Genomic DNA, 18095 nt, shown 5'->3' with positions numbered 1-18095 from the left:
GCCATATTTATTAGGACTATAACAAGCAGAACTATGCAATCTTCGCTGGCCAGCAAAAAAAAAAAAGCCTTCACATGTCCATAATTATAGTGCTTTGTTAAAAGAAAAGCCAGGATCTCACCACTCACTCCTACCCTCACCGACGTGCACATGGGGGGTAATCGCGTAGTCTCCAGAAGCCTTGCGGTGGTCGCTTGTGACGGTGGCCACACCCTCCCCTTCTCACATGGACTTGCAAAGTGCGGGCGTCCCCACATGCCAGGAGGGGGCCACTATTAGTGTTGTCCGGATCATGAACTATTCGGATCTTTGATCCAAATCTCTTTTGTGAGTCGAATCATCCGAATCATCAAAATGAGTGATTCGGATCGCAAAGGGGCGGGGCCAGGAGCGACATGCCCCCCTCTCAGCGGGGCAGCGGGGTCCTGGAAGCAGAGCAGAGATGGATCGCTCTGTTGGAGGGGAGCCAGCCTTACAGGGACAGGTAGATGAGAGAGAGGGGACATGGGTGCCACTGCCAGATATGTGTAGAGCACACATACTGGCTATAATGTGCTGTTCATTATAGGCTGTCTGTTCCGTAGTTGTGCAGTGAACAAATTTGAAACTTTTGGCTCAGCTCAGTAACTTTGCAGGCAGCGTGCTGGGCTAGGGCAGGACAGGCACTGTGATTGCTGTGCAATATGATCCTCCAGCACTGCTCTAAACAGCTGCACTTCACTTCTGGGAATGCTTTGGGGAGTGCTTTCTTTCACTGTGCGACGTTTGCATTTAAAGTATACAGATGAACATATAGGTGAAATATATGTAAAGCATATGATTGCAGCATGTGGGTATTGTGTGCAAACAAACATTTCTGCTCTCTGCTCGTCCCTCCTCCCTTCTCCGTCCACTCCCTGCCCTCTGTCCATCTTCTCCCCTTCCCTGTGTGTCCACCCCTCTTCCCTTCTCTGTCCACCGCAGGGAAAGTCCTGTCGTGCTATTCATTTCACCCCCGAATGCTTCCGTAGTAAAATGATCCGAGATTGGGATCAAAGATCCGGATCTTTTCAATGATCCGATTCGAATCATCCGGATCAGTGAAAAGATCCGAACTTCGCATCTCTAGCCACTATGCTGCAAACAATGTCTCTTCCAAACCGCACCGGCTTCAGGCCTCTGGATGCTGGGATAGTGTGGTTGGAAAACTCACAGCAACTTCCTGGATGAGAAATGGATGGTAGCCTGGCTTAGCCAAACTTAGTCGACCGGTTTCATTGCATAACCAGCAATTTCTTCAGGACATAAGGGCATAATTACACTTGGCACCATCTAGTGGTTCTTTTTATAGCTGCATGCCCTTATCAAATCATTTGCATTGGAATTCAATTATACGACAAGCAAAAGTGTGCCAGCACTCCATCTTGTGGATTTTTGCATAATTACACATATTTTACAAATACTTACATTTATATTGCATCCCATTTATGCATTTAAAGCTGCAGACCCATACCAAGCTCAAATACCATTCATTGGCCTAATACTAAATCTTATAACGGGGCGGGGGGGGGCCCGGGGGGGGGGGGAAGGGACCACGAGACACCCGCCACAACCTACCAGATAAATGAAACCCCCCCATGTACCAACCCACACAATTTATGCTTATGAGGTCAATCATATCGCAAAACATCGGCGCAATCTCACTGACTAGCAAACTGAATGCCATTCAGAGGAACACCCCCAGATTTAGGTCCACATTCAAACCATGCGGACTCATAGAATTGCATTTAAAAATCCACATGCATTCCTTTTGCAATAGAATTTTATCAAAATCTCCGCGCCTAGGACTTACGTTCAGTTTATAAATTCCTATATATCTAAGACCTCTATTATCACTGTTATGGCATTCAGTAAAATGCTGTGCAACAACACTTTTTTCATCTTTATTTTTTATATTACTGAGGTGTTCACCTATCCTGGCATTCAGCTCTCTTCCAGTTTTACCAATATATATCTTGTTACATGGACAAGTTAATTGGTAGATCACTTTTTTGGTCTCACACGTAATGTAATCCCTTATTTTGAAATTCACTTGACCCAAACTGTCGATGAAGGTATCACCCTCTATGACATGACCACAATATTTACAATTCTGACATTTATACATCCCTTTATGCAGGGGTCGAGTGGGGCGTGGACGCGGGGGGACGACGTCCACTTACTATTTCCCGAGGGTGGACGCCGTCCCCCCTGGCATTTGTGGAGGGGAGCAGCGGAGTGGAAGGAGAGCTGTAAGCAGCAGTGGGGGAGGGCGGACATCTCCCCCCCCCCCTCCCTCACCTTGGGGCTCTCCTTCCCTCGCTCTCCCCTCCAGAAGTAATGTGCGGGTAGCCTGCAGCGGGAGGGACTTACCTCTCCTCGTTCCGGTGACGGATCTGCGTGCTGCTGCTCTGGTCTGGTGCAGACCAGACTTGCTGCACGCAGATCCGGTGTTCCGACGACGAGGAGAGGTAAGTCCTGCCCGCTGCCGGCTACCCGCACATTACTTCTGGAGGGGAGAGCGAGGGAAGGAGAGCCCCAAGGTGAGGGAGGGGGGGAAGATGTCCGCCCTCCCCCACCACTGCTCACAGCTCTCCTTCTACTCCGCTGCTCCCTTCATGCTGGGGGGACATGAATACATATTCTGGGGACATATACCCCCTGACTACATATACTGGGCACATATACCCCCTGGCTACATATACTGGGGACATATACCTCCTGACTACATATACTGGGGACATATACCCCTGCCTACATATACTGGGGACATATACCCCCTGGCTACATATACTAGGGCACATATACCCCCTGGCTACATATACTGGGGACATATACCCCCTGACTACATATACTGGGCACATATACCCCCTGGCTACATATACTGTAGTGCAGCAGTGTGTGTACAGAGCATGGAGCAGCAGTGTGTGTACAGAGCATGGAGCAGCAGTGTGTGTACAGAGCATGGAGCAGCAGTGTGTGTACAGAGCATCTAGCAGTGTGTGTACAGAACATGGAGCACCAGTGTGTGTAAAGAGCATCTAGCAGTGTGTGTACAGAGCATGGAGCAGCAGTGTGTGTAAAGAGCAAGGAGCAGCAGTGTGTGTACAGAGCATGGAGCAGCTCTGGGGAACTTAACAGATTCAGGTATGAGCACAGCCCTGTGCCCTGCTGTGTGCATGCTTCACTTTCCCCTTCATTACCAATGTCGGCTGTCCTCATTATTATCTGTATCCAAACAGCTCCTGATCGATCCTGTTGTCGATTGGGAGCAGATCGGTCATTTAGGAAATAATTGACAGATCCTGTCAGTCGGATGGGAAATTGCACTGTGTGTACCGAGCATGATGTTCTACCATATTATTATGCTGTAATGTGTGTGGCTAAGAGAGACCTTTCAGGAATCCCCCCCTTGAAAATCCTGGGTTTGCTCCTGAGAGACGTAAAAAAAACATCTTTTTATTTATATTCTTGAAAGTCAAGGGGCATTTTGTATCCCTGCTGATGCCCAGTGGGGACACAGACAGTGATAATCTCATGAACTCTTTCCTTCTGTATTACATTTGTCCTCTTTGTGTCCTCTTTTCACTGCTTGTGGTGATGACACATACAACTGGGATAGAAATAAGGCACATGCCATCATTTCTGACATACAGACATATAGAAGGCTTTTATTTTTGTGTTTTTAGCAAGCTTAGAATTTTTTTGTGAAGCTGAATTAACCATGAGCTAAAATTTGCCATGAAAACTAAACTTAATCAAAAATATGAGTTTATTGCAAATTCTCTGAGCATGCTGCTGTTCTGAAACCTGCTACAGAATTTGGAGCACTTGTTGGAAAATGTCCAAAGTCAGGGGTGCTTTTAGGCACAGGCAGTACAAGCCATTGCCTGGAGTGCCATTGGTCTAGAGATGGCCCGAATAGTTCGTCGGCGAGCAGTATTCTGCGAAGATCAGGTATTCATGCTCGCCGTGAGCAGCAAGCACTTGGCTCTATTCAACCATTCGTCCCGCCCCCATACAAAATCATTGGGCTACATTTTGACCCCTTACATCCAGTGGCATAACTAGGAGCCACCGGGCCCCCCTGCAGAGATTCTGATGCCCCCTCCCCCCCCCCCCCCCCCAGGGCCTGCTCAGAGCCGTTTTCGGGGGCTGGAGGGGTTGCAGCATGAGGGGAAAGCCATGGCCACAATCGGCGGGGAGGGGGGACAGTCCCCCCCTCACCTCGGGCTCTCCTCTCAGCTTAAATTAGTGTCTGGGCAGCGGGCAGATACATACCTTCCTTGCGTTCCACCGCGGATACTCCTAGTGTCTGATGCTACTTCCTGTTTATACAGGAAGTGACATCACACGCTAGAAAGAGGATTATTCTCGCAAGGAAGGTATGTATCTGCCCACTGCCCGCCGCTGCCCAGACACTAATTTAAGCTGGAGGGGAGCGCAGAGGGGAGAGCCCGAGGTGAGGGAGGGGGGACCGTCCCCCTCCCCACCGAGTGTGGCCATGGCTTTCCCCTCATGCTGCGTCCCCTCCAGCCCCTCAAAACGGCCCTGAGCGGGCCCCCGTGGGAGCAGGGGCTGCAGGCCCTATTGTTACGCCCATGCTTACATCACAGTCAGCAGGCACTTGGCAGCAAATCAGCGTGCACTCCCTCATGGACCCCCTCCCCCTATAAAAGCGCTGCAGCACCCGTCATGTTACAGTCTGTCTTTGGCTGGAATAGAGAGAGTAAGGGAGAGACATTGCTGGAGATAGGGAAAGTGTTAGTTAGGCTTTGTTTATTTTGATCCTTGCTGGCTGATAGCAGTTTAATCATCCCAAACAGCCCTTCTGAGGGCTACTTCATCCTTCTTCTGTTTTTTTTTTTTTTTTTTTTTGTGCGACACTCCACAGCCCTTAGGCACCCACCATTGTGCCCAATGCTCACTACAAGCACAATAGTGCTCCAGGGCCTGTGTTATTATCACTGTATTGTGTTTGAACTACTATTGCAGCATTTGTCAGTGTCTGTGTGTTAGGGCACAGACAGCACACTGGCGCAGAGGACAGAGCCACACACAGGCCCACTTACTCTGATATCGAATTGTGTGCCATATAAAAGCACCTTTTTCTACAAGTGCTGCAGGGCCTCTGTTATTATCACTAAATTGTGTTTGAAGTGTTGGTGCATATTCTCAGTGTCTGTGTGTTAGTGCAAAAGTTCAAAAATCCTCTGTTCTCCTTTCATTGAATAAAAGCATTATTCCGTTTATTTAATCATTGTAGAAAAATAGCAAAAATATGACAGCATGCAAGCTGACGCGTTTCTGACCCTACCGGGTCCTTAGTCGTAGCTAAAGTGACATGCACAGGTCTGTCATAAATACCTAGAGACCACTCCCCCTGTCCACCACACCTAGGCAGGTGATATAGCTGTCTTAAAGGGAAATACCCAAGGTGGAAAGAGAGTGGATTCCAGTGTATTGCACAATAGTTTACAATAATACATATACATAACATTTCATAAAAAGACAATGTAAGGTAGGGCTAATCTTATGATCTAATTCACCCCAAGCATATGAAAAAGAAAAAGGGGGAGGGGGAGGAGAGAGGAGTGAAATCGGACAAGAAAAAAAAGGAAAAAGGAGGAAAACATGCATAGTCTGTACGGTGTACGACCCCAAACCCGGCACTGTAATTCCTAGACTGTAACTAGCACATGTAATGGGAAAGTATAATGAATGTTCCATATAAATAACACATTAACCATAGGTCATTTCTAGAAAAATATTAGTATTATGCGGTGCAAACTAAGCAATCAGAGGAGCATCATAGACGTACCAGAGATACCCTTCCTAAGACCCCCTGACCATTTAAACAAATAAGTTCACATCCCATCTGTGATTTAATCCCCTGGATTCCCTAGTACCCAGGTTGAAAATTTTCCGTACTTCATGTTCAAGTAATTTCTTTTCTAGATCCACCACCCCTGCTATCTAGATAGATCCTCCTCAAACCCTGGAAATAGAAATGGCTTAAATTTCCATCATGGCAGGAGCGGAAATGCTTCACCACTTTATAAGGATTCAAGCAATTAACATTGGCAGCACCACGGTGATGTTCCGCAATCCTGGAGTGACAAAATGACTAGAATAAAAAAATAAATAATATAAATATAATTACAGTGGAACGCGTCAGCAGCCCCAGGACCGACCCATGCCGATTGGCATGAATGGCTTTCTATGGGGCTTGCAGGGGAGCCCGCGCATCTCCGCTCTGATGACGGAGCTCCACTCCGCCTTCAGTCTCCCAGTGGTGATTGCTGCTCGGAGACTATTAGATGGCAAAACTGCTGTCTAATAACTATGTCCAGCGCTGCGATCTTAGGCAGCGCTGTACAGGGGACAGCCATGTCATACGGCTGTCCCCCTGGAGGACACAGAAGTGATCCGCTGTGATAGGCTGACTGGGGGAGGGAGGAAAAAATAATTTAAAAATAATAAAATTTATTTAAAAAAATATATATATATATATATATATATATATTTACAACAACAAAAAACACTGGGGGAGCGATCAAACTCCACCAACAATAGGCTCTGTTGGTGGGGAGAAAAGGTGGGGGGGGGGAAATCACTTGTGTGCCGACATGTGCGGCCCTGCAGCTAGGCCTTAAAGCTGCAGTGGCCCATTTAGTAAAAAATTGCCTTGTCACTAGGGGGGTTTAACACCACGGTCCTTAAGTGGTTAATAACAAACAGGGTCTTTCTTTGCCAACCAGATCTCTTTTTTCAACGTACAGCTCGAAAAACTAAGTTCATCATAAATAAGAGGACCACCAGGATTCCCCAGGTGATGCCACTATCTACAATAAATTGGCATTCATGATCAATTGTGCAGCTGAGGGGAAACTAAAATTCAGATCAATATTGAGGTAAAATGACAAAAGTAACTCCCTATTCTCCCTAAATTACAGTGACCCGATGGGGGTGTAGCCATAATCCTGTGCAGTGCTACTGATTTTTGGAGGACAACAGGGCCACTTTCAGCATAGCACACACTCATCTCTATTGGAGTGCTGGTCACAACTTGTTTTTCTCATCAAATAATAAACACAGAAAACATTACCTCTGACACATGCAATGAGGCAAACGTTACCCCTCATACGTGAAATGCAACAACCATTACCTCCAACACATGAAATGCAACTATTACCTCTGACAAATGAAATGCAGATAACTTTATCTCCGACACACGAAATGCAGCAAACTTTACCTCCCAGACATGCAATAAGGCAAACGTTACCTCCCACACATGCAATAAGGCAAACGTCTCTTCTGACACATGAAACGCATCAAAAAGGAAATGTGGCAAACATTACCTACCACACATGTTAAAAGGCAGTAAACTTTACCTCCTACACATGAAATGCAGCAAACGTTATCTCTCACACATGCTATAATGCAGTAAATAATTACAGAAAACACATGCAATGCAGCAAACATGTGAAATGCGGCAAACGGTACCTCTCGCACATGTGGAATGCACATACATTACCCCACATATATGGAATGTGGTAAATGTTACCTCAGACATACAGTATATGCATTAAACGTTCCACCCACTGGGTGCTGGTGGGGTGGGTGGGATGGAGCTGCTGTGTGCTGTGAGAGGGTGACCATGGGAGCTGCTGGGAGGGCAACACTGGGGGGGGGAGTGGGGGAGAGTGACACTGGGTGTGAGATGAGTGACACAGGGTATGGGGAGGGTGATACTGGGTGGGGAGGAGCGTGACACTGGGAAGGCTCCCCTACCTACTCCTCTCATGGCCGTGCTTGCTGGGCTGCTGTTGCAGCGTTACGTCCAGACAACAAGCAGCCTGCTAGGGGCATAGCTGGGAACGGAGCTGATGTGTATGTTATCCAGCTGTGCTTTTGTATGTGGCTAAACACCTTTTAATCTGGGCAAGAGGTGGATTAGAGGTAGACAGGAGGTGGGGCACGCAGGCCACACAGAGTCCCGCAGCCGGGAAGGATGTCCATCAACCAAACTGTTAAGTTGCCGGGGACAAATTTCTGCCAAGGAAGCAAGACTCTGAATCAGGGATGTGTCCCGGGTAAAGGGGGACGTCTGGTCACCGTATCTGAATATACTTTGTGTATAGTGAAGGGAAGTATAGTGTATATGAAAGCATATACACATGAATAGGTGCTCTGAATATACTTTATATAGTGAAGGGAAGTATGGTGTATATGGAATGGAAGCATACACTGGGGAGATAATTGCTCTGAATATACTGTGTATATAGTGCAATAAAGTATAGTGTATATGAAAGCATGTACTGAGCAGATAATTGAATATACTGTGAAAGTGTAATGTACATACACGATATATACATATACATAGGACTCTGGTAGGGCTTAGATTGTGAGCTCCTTTGAGGGACAGTTATTGACTAGATTATATACTATGTACAGCACGCGGAAGATGTCGGCGCTATATAAATACTAAATAATAATAAAAGCATACACTAGGGGGGCAAGTGCTCTGAATATACTGTAAATAGTGAAGGGATTTCTAGTGTATACAGTGAGATCTACTAGGATTACATCGGGGTGTCCAAACTTTTTAGATCAAGGGCCATATCGCCATTCCTGAAAGTGTTATGGGTCAAAATAAGCAACATTAAATACAGTTTTTGCACTATGCCTGTGACATTTGGTCAAATAAAACATTTCCATGGGAAATAACACATATACACACACAGTGGCAGTTAGCACAGTGGCAGCTGCTAATCGGTGGCTTTTACTTCTTCTGGCATAGTGGCAACTGCTAACCAGTGGCTGCTACTGCTATAATGGTGACTGGTAACCCACAGGTGAACTCAGGGGGAAGAAAATCTGTGACACAAGATGGCCCCTGCATGCGGCACTGCAGCTACAGCCTGCAGGCCGCATAGAACTGTAGAGAGCTTTGGGGGCCACCAGAAAAAGCTTGGCAAGCTGCATTTGGCCACCGGGCTAGACTTTGGCATGCCTGGAGTGCATGATGAGGGGAGGGTATAAGCAGAGTACTATATATGAGATTAGAATATAGAGCCATGTACACAGCCATGCACCTCCTCCTCCCCGGTATTCACATACAGGTATCTCACCGTATGCATTTACATGATTTGGGGTCAGAGCTGCTCGGATACCCCTTTTCAAAATCCAAATTGAATTCGGATCCGAATCGGTCAACCGAATCCGAACTTTTTGGCATCCGAGTAAACTCGGATATCTGAACCCAATATCTTGGATTTCCGGACGGATTCTGATATTCAGGTAGAAAACTGGAAGTGACTCTCTCTCTCTCTCTCTCTCTCTCTCTCGCTCTCTCTCTCTCTCTCTCTGGGCCATATACAATTGCCTTTTTCTCATGATTTTTCTCCTAGGTGATATTTTTAACAACTTGTCATAAGATGCCTTTTAAGCCACCAGCAAGCAAGAAAATACTCAAAATACATTTGATAGTACTTTTTCACCAACATTTGGGTACATTTGCAATTGTAAAATGCTGAAAAGTAGGTTTAAAGAGAAGCTGAAAATTATCTCCTAGGAGATAACTCAGGTGTAAAAGACAATTGCATATGGCCCCTCTCTCTCTCTCTCTCTCTCTCTCTCTCTCTCTCTCTCTCTCTCTCCCTCTCTCTCTCACTCTCAAATGCTTCAACCAATAGTGACACAGCATCCTCTTTTTTTTTTTTTCTGAAAAAAAAACTTTATTGAAAAGCATCTTGTCGCACTGATTTGATATTTATTGTATTTGGGCGTGGTTTACTCTGTCCGGCCGTGCTTTCTATGTGGCTAAGCACTTTTTGATGTAAATATTCTGTAAGCACTTTTTTTATGTTCAGAATATAATTGCTTAACTAATAATATTTTGTGCACAGTGTGTAAACGTTATTTGTACATGAATAACATTAACATCATGTACGCTTTGGACCATTGAGGTAATGCTCATGCCATTGTGATGTTACGATAGCTATGTCCAAGCAACATTTTGAGGTTGTCTGCTTTAGTAATCTCTGGAATTTTTTTGAAGTACTGTAGTATATCCACAATATTTCAGTATAGGTGACCTTCAGTAATACAAAATCCGGTGTGCTGCACTAAATGCCTTCACCTTCATAACAATAGAAGGTGGACATTGTGAGCAAGCTATTCTTCTGCTACTGCCTTTAGCTTGACATGTCATTGTGCCTCTAGACCAAGGGTCCCCAAACGTTTTGGGTCGAGGGCCGGGTCAACATACTTCAGACTGCTGGGGGGCCTGAACATATATAAAATAATGTACAAGTCTTTACGGGCCAGACAGGGAAGCATACCCAGGTGACAACCTGCAGTCCAATTGAACAACAGTGTCACCTGATGTGGAATTTGATTGGAAACCAGCAAATTACTGCTTTCTGGCTTCATTCTATATGCAGACCACCAATATTTAAAGATGTAGCTGACTGCATCTATAATACATTTTGTGTGTGGGGGGCCGGTAAAAAAGCCCCAGGGGGCCACATTCGGCCCGCGGGCCTTAGTTTGAGGACCACTGCTCTAGACAGACTGGTCAGTGATGAGGAATCTAATGGACTTTGAACCTATAAACTTAACATTGAAGTCTGTACACGAACAAAAAATCCCATGTTTAATCCCATTTAACCCTTTCCAATCCTATACCAAATGAAATCTGGCATAGGCATTTTCCAGCATAGGCTCAAATAGAGCAGCATCATCCACAAGGCAACCTAGGCAGGTGTTTGGGGCCTAGTGAGTGACTCCACTTCATCCTACCAAAAAGACAACAAGGGAGTCCCAAATGTACTACTTTGCCTAGGGCCCCATTACATCTTAATCCATCTCTGGGTTCAATGTCAAAGTCCAACACAGGACAACATGGCTCCCACTGGGTGCGCTGTATCCCAGATAAAAACTAACCGCTGGTGCACACCAAGAGCGGTTCTGAGCATTTCTTAAACTGCTTTCGGGGCGAAAACCGCTTGTCTAATGTTAGTCAATTGGCTGGTGCACACCAGAGCGACCCGTTTTTCCCCCAAACGCAAACTCGGGTCTTGCAGCATTTTTGAGATGCATTTCTGCCTCAATGTAAAGTATAGGAAAGTGGAAAACCGCTCTGAAAAACGCTAGATCAGGGCGGTTTTCCAGGCGTTTTTCTTACAGAAGCTGTTCAGTTACAGCTTTACTGTAACAAAATATAAAATCTGCTACACAAAAGCACTCCAAAAAATGCTAGGCATGTTTATAAAATCTCTCTAAACAGTAGAATCGCTCTGAAAAACAGCTTCAAAACCCATCAGCGTTTGCGGATCCGCTAGCGGTATTTGGTGGGCACCAGCCCTTATACAGCATCAGCTCCTTCAGATCAAAGTGTCAGATTAAGTCTGACACTTTGATCAACGCACCCTATACACGCGCACACACGCACTCCAACACATAACTTAGATATTATGTGGGTAGATTTGGGATAACTGCTAGGGGGGGGGGGGGGGGGGGGCATTGCCGCATTTAGTCCGGCTTCTTGTCAGATTCTGTGGATCAAAGTGTAGAGACTCAGCTGGGCAACGCGCACATATTCACGGACCTTTCATGACTATTTTGTGTATGAGGCGCAAATGCTATTAATTTGTACATGAACAAAAAAAACATAATGTGCTCTCTGGATTACTGAGGTAATGCTCATGCCACTGTGAACTTATGATAGCTGTGTAAAAGTAATACTTGAGGTTATCTGCTTTGTTAATCTCTGGAATTTTTTAAGTAGTATACTCACAATATTTCAGTTTAGGTGGCCTTCAGTAATACAATCTCACATCACTGCACTGAATGCCTTTCATCTTCATAACAATAGAAGGTGGACATTGTAAGTCAGCCATTCTTCTGCTACTGCCTTTAGCTTGACATGTCATTGTGCCTCTAGACCAGCTGGTCAATGATGAGGTATCTAGTGGACTATGAACCTGGACGGACTTTGAACCTGTGAACCTGACATTGAAGTCTACACATAAAAAACACTATAATCCAGTAATGTGTTTGCTGACAAATAATAATAATAATAATCACATTTAAGAAACAGCCTGTATCACGGCAACACTCTCGCCTTGCAGCGCTGGGTCCTCAGTAGTAATGAGCGTAATGACCTAATTATGATTACCCAAAATTTCACCTAATTTGAGAAATTACAATTACGGCTGTAATCAGAAATTCGTAACTTTGTAATTGTGATTGTTTTTTTCTTAATTCCGATCCTTTCCGTAACAGAAAGAAATTTTGTGTTTAACCCGGAAGTTCAGCTGTTCTCGAAATTGAGTTCCAGTTCAGAGCCTCCTGACACATTTAAAGTGACAGCACGTGCAGGGACCTTTGCATTATAAAATATTGCAAGGCCCAAAACCAAGTGCCTCAGCATGCATGACTGCTATATGCACCTTGACAAAGAGCACCTATCTAGGAAGTGGCTGCTGGTAGAGCCTCCTGATACATTTAAAGCGACAGCACGTGCAGGGACCTTTGCATTATCACATACTGCAAGGTAGGGGTTAGATCGGGAGCTCCTTTGAGGGACAGCTACTGAAATTACTATATATACTCTGTAAGGGCTGGTTCACAGTGCTCAGTTTGCTGATGGCCAGCAATCGGAAAGCGCTAAAACAGTGTAATCCTATGAGGTGTTCTTACTGCAGGGTTTTGATTTTAATAAAATTTAAAATGTGCTCCCTGTTCCATTTTTAGAGCTATTTTTCTTAAAGGAATGTGCAAAAATGCACATTGTTTTAAAAACGCTTGGAAAATCACTTAGCAAAAACGTGATAGCTAAGCAATTGCAAGTGTATTTTGTAGTGTGAACTAAGCCTAAAGCACTGCAGAAGATGTCGATGCTATATAAATACTAAATAATAATAATAAATACCTGATTCTGTCACATGAAGGCCTGCACAATGATAAGTTTGCTAGAATGGCCTGGCATTCAACTGCTTGTTAGCTTAACTAGTAAGTCTGTATACCCTGACACTAGTGGTAGACAAGGCTGTCCTATAGGGCAGACAATGTTGCTACCTGTGTTTACCCACATACCACTTGACCTAATACAAACCCTATCCAATTACTTACCACTACCTTTAGGGCAAGATTTATACTATTTACCCCTCTTGGATAGGTGAACTTTTTGGGCCACTCCCTTTCTTTCAAGTGAAGCCTTTCTTGCTTCTAATGTGTAGCTACAGCATCCCCTCTTCCATATGCAGCCCTCTCTTCCATGTACAACCTCCATTAACAGCAATACAGTTTATATTATTGTTTATATTATCATTTATGTAGTAACAATATGTATTTTTTACAGCAGATTTGCAGTGTGGAGGACAGTTAAGAGGTTAGGCATCAGGAAGGGAGTTTGTGCCGGGGGGAATGGTTAATGTTAGGCATCAGGAAGGGGATTTGGGCCAGGGAAGGGTGGGGGTGGTTAAGGTTAGGGGTGAGGCAGGAGGGTTTAGGTATTGTTTAGTGCCCTATACTCTCCTTGTGGTTTTGGGTCACTCTGAGCTGCTTGGGCTACTGTGTTTAGAAGTAGGAAAGCATTGGTTATTTACTGATATTTTACTAAGAAAACTTAACATTCTAAAATAGTAGAATATCAGTAAATGTTACTGATATTCTACTATTGGTTATATCCTGGTGACCAAATTTCCTGGCGCTTTTATGTTTATGTACGCATACCAGAGTAGCAGGGAAAAATGTCTAAAAACTAACTTGTGCCATGAATACTAGGTTTTGTTAGTTAGCCATGCCTCCTTATTTGAAAAACTGTCATGGCATTTTTCTGCCTTTGCAGAAACTGCTATCTGTGGGTGGGAGGAGCCTCATAGTGTGGCCTTAGGAGTACTCTGCTTCTACCTGTGTCACTGAGCTAGTCTCTCAGACAGGAGAAGTGAAGAGAGATGTAGTGCAGTGCCAGCCCCAGCATGTTGCATCTCAGAGCTGCCACAATCCTTCCGTGCTGCTTAAAGTAAATCTGCACTGGTCAATACTTGCCTGTCAATTGACCTTTTACTCTATCATTCTACCTCTCATATTCCTATTTCAGACCTCTACTTACCCACTCATCCAGTATATATCTTTCCACCTCTACTGACCCTCACCTTCATCATATTATTATCATATTACATGGTTCCATAGTTTGGTTGAATAAAGACATCTTTCCATCATGTTCACCCACAGAAAAAGTTTGTACAACACTGTCCTGCACTTTTACATATCCCATGTGATTCTGAAGAAGAAAAACCCTTCCAAAGCTTGGGCTAGATGGCAGTCAGATAAAATTCCTGAATCAACACGGCTGGGGATTATCTAGTAATTATAGACACGGATGTCTTTCAAGAAAGGCATCCAAGCCTCCTCTGAATGCGGGTATAGAATTTGTCTTAACTGCTTCCTGTGGTAAGATATTAAACATATTAATAGAGATGGGCCAAACCTCCGATTTTAGGTTCGCGAACCCTGTTCGCGAACTTCCGCGAAAGGTTCGGTTCGCAAAAAAGTTCGCGAACCGCAATAGACTTCAATGGGGAGGCGAACTTTGAAAGTTTAAAAAAATTCTATCAACTGGAAAAATGATAGAAAACATGTTTCAAAAGCTCTAATTCCTGGAGCCACACCTAATTGAGTGAAATACACATCACTGCTGGAGGATCCGCCCACCTCCAAGCAAGGTCCTTTATACCATTTGCCTACCTACACTAATTAGTTATGGGACAGCTGCTATACACACTCTGCTAGGGAGATTTTAATTTCCCTCCACCCTCCTACCCTTCTACCTATTTGGAGGAGGGTCTCTTCTGCCAGGGAATTATACTATTTTAAAAACCAGTATACATCATACCATAGCTGGGAACCGAACCCAGATCTCACTGTGTGGTGGGCACGTCACCCTAAGCACTGTACCACTACAGAAGTAAGTGAAGCTAGCCTAAAATTTAACATTTATGCTCAATGCAATAGAACCATTAGGTTGCTTAAAGGAGAACTGTAGTGAGAGGTATATGGAGTCTGCCATGTTGATTTCCTTTTAAGCTATACCAGTTGCCTGGCAGCCCTGCTGATCTATTTGGCTGCAGTAGTGTGAATCACACCAGAAACAAGCATGCAGCTAATCTTGTCAGATCTTACAAAAATGTCAAACACCAGATCTGCTGCATGCTTGTTCAGGGTCTAGGGCTAAAAGTATTGGAGGCAGAGGATCTGCAGGATAGCCAGGTAACTGGTATTGCTTAAAAGGAAATCAATATGGTAGCCTCCATATACCTTTCACTACAGTTCTCCTTTAAAGGGAACCTTAACTGAGAGTGATATGGATGTTTCCTGCAAACAATACCAGTTGCCTGGCAGTCCAGCTGATCTTTGTGACTCCAATAGTGGCTGAATCACACCCTGAAACAAGCATGCAGCTAATCAAGCCTGACTTCAGAGCACCTGATCTGCATGCTTGTTCTGGGGCCGTGGCTAAAAGTATTAGAGACACAGGATCAGCAGGCGATTCAGGCAACTGGTATTATTTTAAAAGGAAAAATCCATATCCTTCTCCGTTTAGGTTCCCTTTAAGGATTTGTAGCATAAAAGCTAACTCACATTGGCTGGGATTTGAACCTGGGTCTCACTATATGGTGGACAAGCACACTAACCACTATACCAACTGAAGCTGACCTGAAATTGCCTGCCTAAAATTTACTATTTATGCTCAATACAAGAGAAAAAGTAGACAAGACAATAACATTTATATCACACTTTTCTCCTGGCGGACTCAAAGGACCAGAGCTGCAGCCACTAGGGCATGCTCTATAGGCAGTAGCAGTGTTAGGAAGACTTGCCTAAGGTCTCCTACTGAATAGGTGCTGGCTTACTGAACAGACAGAGCTGAGATTTGAACTCTGGTCTCCTTTGTCAGAGGCAGCGCCCTTATCCATTACACCATGCAGCCACTGCATACAGATATTTAGCCAGACATGGCCTTCTCTTTTGTGTTATTTGTCTTGTCTACTTTTTCTCTTGTATTGAGCATAAATAGTAAATTTTAGGCCAGCAATTTCAGGCCAGCAATTTCAGGCCAGCTTCAGTTGGTATAGTGGTTAGTGTGCTTGTCCACCATACAGTGAGACCCAGGTTCAAATCCCAGCCAATGTGAGTTGGCTTTTATGCTACAAATCCTTAAAGGGAACCTAAACGGAGAAGGATATGGATTTTTCCTTTTAAAAGGAGGAGGGGAGGGTGGGAATAGGTAGAAGCCAATTAAAATCTCCCTAGCAGAGTGTGTAGCAGCTGTCCCATAACTAATTAGTGTAGGCAGACAACTGAGTCAAATGGTATAAAGGACCTAGCTGGGAGGGTGGGCTGGTTCTCTAGCACTGAAAGCAGTGTGTTTAACAATAACATGTCTGCTGACAGTGAAATGGAGGGTAAAAATTTTGCTCAATACAGCATTATGGGGCGAATCGAACTTCCGCAAAAGTTCGCCTGATGCAGGCGAACGCGAACCCCCAAAGTTCGCCTCGAACCGTTCGCCGGCGAACCGTTCGGCCCATCTCTACATATTAACCATTTTTACTGTAAAAACAAAAACAAAAAACAAACCTTTAAAAACAGATGGCTAAACTTTTTTTTCAACTATGCAGATCATGTCCCCTTGTATGCATAATCCTAGGGACAAAAAGGTCATCTGCCAGGCTCTTGTATTGACCTCTGATCTATTTATACATGTTAATCAGATCACCTCCCAGTCATCTTTTTTCCAAGCTAATTATTAATCTCATAATGCATTAACATAGCGTGATTATCTTCTGCAGACTGTCCTCTGATGAGCTCACAATCTTATCAATCTAATCCCTACCATATTAATCGTTGGATATCTTTACTATAGACCTTTTGAGGGAAAAAACAGTTAACTTATTAGTATTTTTTATGTGGGAGGAATACACAGTGTCCGAATGAAACCCACAAAAACATAAAGAGAACATACAAACTCCCTGCAGGTTGTGTCCTGGCCAAGGTTCAAACCTATCCACTATACCACAGTTCCAACCATATCTGCCCAACCCTATGTTACCTTCCCTGACCCTCATCTAACCTTTCATCCTCCTCCTATTCCACCTCACCTACTCTCCCAACACACTGTGCTTGCACTCCTGTTATAATTATTAATTTGCACTCCTGTATTTGCTTGTTCTGTTACCTATACTTCCTATCACCACTCTGAGCAATTGTATGTGCCAAACCCAATTCCGGGCACGACCCAGTTGTGCTTGGTGATTAAAATATTTCTGACTAGCTGGTCGCCCGGCGTTGCCCGGGTATGTAATTGGCTAGTGTTAGCTCTGCCCACTTTTTCTAATCCTAACACACAATTACTCAAGGATGACCTAGTTTGTGAGCTTTGCAGTCTTTGGCATCAATAATTGGCATTGAAATGAAATAAATCTAATTGGCTGTGGCTCCACTCCTTTGAAAATCAATAGCTGAATTTTGATTAGCTTTTGTAGGCTCCACCCACTTTTCTGAATATTAATCCCAGTCACCCAGTGACCAACTGTGCAAAGTTTAAGAACCCTGCCATTGACAGTGTAAGAAAAACAAAAGTTTGCTTTCTTAAAACAGAAAGAATTTGCAATAATTCAGGTTGGAGTGAGCTTAAAATGTCACCCAGTGCATCTCTGTTGAATATATGCAAGTTAACCATTGTTACCCTTAAACGCTAAACACACCTCCAGAACTGCTGGAATGCAATGATGTGTCATTTTGTTAATTTGTACAGAGCCATAATAATCCAACAAGCACACAGACTGTTTTGGATTGTTTGATCCTCATCAGTGCATGGCATGGATTAATTTGGCTCTATGCAGTAGGGCTTGTAACACCGAGAGGTACAGACTAACCAGCAAGCTCATGGTGACCCAGAACTCATTGTATTGTGTAAGGGACTACAATGGTCCTAAAATCACCTTTACTAAGATGTTAAGAAAAACAAAAGTTTGCTTTCTTAAAACAGAAAGAATTTGCGATAA

The 18095-nt window shown here is 44.2% G+C and overlaps 1 long non-coding RNA gene across 1 annotated transcript in view; it reads left to right on the top strand.

Annotated features, from left to right (window-relative positions):
- LOC137522726 (uncharacterized) overlaps positions 1-18095 on the top strand; it is a 54634-nt gene that overhangs the window by 536 nt on the left and 36003 nt on the right. The window lies entirely within an intron of this gene.

Source organism: Hyperolius riggenbachi, chromosome 6 (genome assembly GCF_040937935.1).
Source record: "Hyperolius riggenbachi isolate aHypRig1 chromosome 6, aHypRig1.pri, whole genome shotgun sequence".
In the NCBI taxonomy this organism is placed as follows: Eukaryota; Metazoa; Chordata; class Amphibia; order Anura; family Hyperoliidae; genus Hyperolius; species Hyperolius riggenbachi.
This window is presented reverse-complemented; position numbering and strand designations above follow the sequence as displayed.